At 43.7% G+C, this 4,355-nt stretch overlaps 1 pseudogene; it reads right to left on the reverse strand.

The window, feature by feature from the left end:
- Positions 1-2,112: 2,112 nt before the first annotated feature.
- LOC110287108 (large ribosomal subunit protein eL15 pseudogene) lies at positions 2,113-4,106 on the reverse strand (annotated as a pseudogene).
- Positions 4,107-4,355: the final 249 nt, after the last annotated feature.

Consider the following 4,355-nt stretch of genomic DNA (forward strand, 5'->3'; position numbering starts at 1 on the left):
CTCTTCACTGTCTTACACTTAGTTGGGCCTCTAAACCCTACCATGGCTACCACATGAAAGGTAGAACAATCAAATGTGCCAGACCTCTGCTAGGCATGGCACATCCTTAGGCTGGCTGTGTCCCTGCTGTTATGACTCCGGTCTTTAGATCTTGTGAGTTCTTGGCTCTGCACATCTAGCCAAAAAAATGGGAGAGGCTTTTTCCCTCCAGAGCTGAGCTCTCAGGACCCTGTGATCTGAATCCTCTTTTGAACTCTTCCCACCCTCCACCCCTGCACTTGGGGAAAGGAATCTTCACGAATCCTCATGCAATCATAACTTATTCTCCACCAAATATGGCACAGCATTGTTCAAAATCTACAAACGCACTGGGCACAAGTCAGCTCCCAGTCACCATCTGCCTAATCCGCAGGGCCAGTTGGAGTCTGCATTTCCTCGAACCAATCAACAGAGCTCTTGTTTGTCTCCTGTGGCTTCAAGTTCAGTGTGTTTAGATGTATTGCCACTTCCACAAGAAAACGCAATCTTGTCAAGCACTGGAGGTCTACCAAGTTGGATCTAAGGACTCATTTCCCCAAAGTCCTTAGTTAGTGGCTGAAGTTCAGGCCATCTTCAGATCTGGTATCTTTTAAGCAGCCTGGAAGCTGGTCGTGGTGAAGGCTTGAGAAAATTTATGCTTGTTGCTGCCTCCTCCATTACATGTGTGGTAAATCGAACTTGCAAAGTTTATGTTATGAGGCAATGACAGCTAGACTCACCCAATTTCTCTTGGCTTACATACAGTGCTTAAATCTTGCTCACCTTTTGATGTATATACCCCACCAATAACAAATGAACACTGGACGTTTTAATAGCTTCTCTTTGAACTGATAGAACCTATTTATTCATTCACCTCTTCATGTGACTTGGCACTAAAAAAAAAAATGGAATCTGAAACCAGACCTCTTAGGGGTAAGCCTCACAGAGTCCCTTGCTAGCTATGTGGCCTTAAGCAATATCATAAACCTCTTTGTGCCATAGTTTGTTTTCTCATATAACTGAGATAATGAAAAGAAGAAAACCTAGACATAGTACAGGGTTATATAAAAATTAAATACCTCCAAATCTGCAGGATGCTCAGAACAATACTGTCATATAATAAAAGCTACATTAACCACTTTGTTTTTTTTTCTTTTCATGAATCCCAAACTTGTAACGCAGCCAAAACTGACCTTGAATTTTATAATCCCCCTGCTTCCATCTCCCAAATGCTGAGATTACAGGCTTATACTACCATGCCCATTTTGTGTGGTGCCAGGGAGTCAAACACAGGGCTTTAGAAATGCTAGGCAAGAACTTAACCAACCAAACTACTTCCCCAGCCCCATCTGTTTATTTATTAAGTGAAATAGTGAGTTGCCAATATGTATTTCCTGTTTATATCCCTATTAAGTTAATATGCTGAACCTCAATTCTTTTTTATTTTATTTTAAAATTTTATTTAATTTTTTTTTACACTCCAGATTTTATCCCCCTCCTGGTCCACCCTCTGACTGTTACATATCCCATACCTCCTCCCCATGCCCCTGTCCACAACCTCCCACCCCCCACTCCCAACTCCGCCCTCCCACCCCCCCACCCCACCCCCCGCCACCAGACCTCTAAACTCCCTGGGGCCTCCAGTCTCTTGAGAGTTAGATGTATCTTTCTGACAGAACTCAGACCCGGCAGTCATCTGCTGTATATGTGGGGGCCTCATATCAGCTAGTGTATGCTGCCTGGTTGGTGGTCCAGTGTCTGAGAGATCTCAGAGATCCAGGTTAACTGAGACTACTTGAACCTCAATTTTTTTTTTAAAGATTTATTTATTTATTATATCTAAGTACACTGCAGCTGTCTTCAGACACTTCAGAAGACACTTCACAAACTTCAGATGAGGGAGTCAGATCTCCTTACAGATGGTGGTGAGCCACCATGTGGTTGCTGGGACTTCAGGACCTTCAGAAGAGCAGGGTGCTCTTAACCACTGAGCCATCTCACCAGCCCGAACCTCAATTCTTAATGTGTCAGTATTTGGAGTTGGGGTGTTTGGGAGGTAATTAGTTCATGTGGGTGGGGCCTTCCTCAATGGGACTAGTGTCCTTGCAAGAAGATCCTGAATCCTGAGATCTGTAACCAGGAAAGAGATCAGCAACACAATTTCACTAGTAGCAATGGGCCAAAGAAGAGAGGACAAGGTAATGAGGGAAATTCTCATGATGAGTGAAAACAATGTACACTATCCCTCCAGGTAATACATACAGGAAAATGTGTAGCTAGAAATACCCACATTAAAAAGGGAAAGCTCTCAAATCGATAGCATAACCTCCCACCCAAGGAAACAAAAGCAAGGTCAAATAAATCCCACAGTAGAGGCTGGAGGGATGGTTCTGCAGTTAAGAGCACATACTGCTCTAGTTGAAGATCCGTGCCAGGTGACTCACAGTCACCTGTAACTCTAGCTCCAGGGGATCCAACAACCTCTTCCTGGCCTCATCCGTGGACACTAGGCTCAAATGTACATATCCCTACCCAAACACACACAAATTCACATCATCAAGAACAAAATAATGGGAGGTTGGAAAGATGGCTCTTCAGTTAAGAGCACTGCTGCTCTTACAGAAAACCTGAGTTCAATTCCCAGCACCCACAGAGTGACCCACAACCCTCTGTAACTCCTGTTCTCGGAGATCCAACACTGTTTTGACCTCCTCGGGTACCATGTACACACATGGTGTACAAACATGCACACAGTCCCAACCTTCATATGTGTGAGATAATAAATATTTTTTAAAAGAATAAAATAATAATTTTTAAAGCTCCACAACACCAAAGAAAAGAGTTATAGACTAGAGCAGAAGGGAAAGGAACAAAAAAGCAACAGAGAATTGACAAAGCCAGAAGTTTCTTCTTTGGGAAAAAATCAAGGTGACAAAGATTTCTTTAAGCTGATAAAGGAAAAGACACTCAAGTTAGCAAAACCGTAACTGAAAAAGGAGCCAGTCTGACCAATTTTCACAGAAATGAAAAGGACTATAGGGAAATGCCATGAATATCTATATATAAACAACCGAATGCTAACGATTACACAGCCCTGATGAAATAATTTTTAAAAATCCTATAAATGACCAAATAGAAGGAATTTACTCTAGGAAGAAATAGGGAACTGAAAAAGATGGGTATCAGATGAAGCTTTGCAGTCAGTAATAATGAGCCACCATTCATTCATTCAATAATTGTTTTATGACTTGCTTTTTTTTTTTTTTTTTTTTGAGACATGTTTCAAGTAGCCCAGGATGACCTCAAACTGTCTTTATATACCAAGGGAAACCTTGAACTGTCCTTCCTGCCTTTACCTCCCCATTGCTAGGATTACAAATTTGGGTACGTGAGTGAGGGTAGGGCCTTCCTTTTTTTTTTTTTTTTGACTGTCCTAAATTGTTTATTGAATATGAATTTTACAAATTTTACAAATATCACGTGTATTAGGTAACGGTGGAGCTGGAGAGTATTGCGCCTTCTCCAGGCTGCACGGCGGGAACCACCAATAGTGTGGTGGAACTTGGGGCCCTTTCCAAGGCCACGGCTCTTTCGGCCAGCAGATGTCAGCCCACGCATCTCTCTGTGTTTGTGGACTGGTTTGGTGATCCACTGGGTGTCAGGATTTCTTCTGATAGCTTTATGGGACGGATCAATGAGGTTAACCTCAAAAAATTTATATGTGGGATCTTCACCAACCCAGTAGGAATTCAGGACTCTCAAAGCCCCACAATGGCGCCCAGCTCTCTCCTCAGCAACAGACTGGTGGCTTCGGGCAAATTTCAGCTGGTTAACACCATGGTGGACAGGCTTGCCGTAAGTTGCACCCTTAGGAACTGGGCGTTTATGACTAACACGGCGGACACAAATCCTGTAAATGACATAGCCTTGCTTAGCCTTGTACCCCAGTCTTCGGGCCGGGTGGGGCGGGGAGCCCTGTGCAGCACAGAGAGCTGGCGGTATTGCCAGCAGCTGACCCACAGAAGAAAGCGCATCACGTCAGACTGCTTCTTCCTCCATAGCTCCTGGATGTATTTGTATGCACCCATCTTGGCTTACCTGATGGCCGCCACCAGAGGAAAGGAAGAAGACTTTCGGGTAGGGCCTTCCTAAATGGAACTGGTTTTACACTGTGCTGGGGATCAAAAAAAGGGGGGAGAGGCTGCCTCATGTTAGGCAAGCACTCTGCTAACAGAAGCAAACCCTAGGCCTTGATTTTCAGTGTATAAATCTTGAACTTAAGTTGGTGTGTATGTGCAGTGTAAGTGTGTCCATGTGAGTATGGTGAGTATGGAAGC

This window comes from Mus caroli, unplaced genomic scaffold (assembly GCF_978045245.1).
Source record: "Mus caroli unplaced genomic scaffold, Mus_caroli_1 scaffold_5, whole genome shotgun sequence".
NCBI classification, from domain to species: domain Eukaryota; kingdom Metazoa; phylum Chordata; class Mammalia; order Rodentia; family Muridae; genus Mus; species Mus caroli.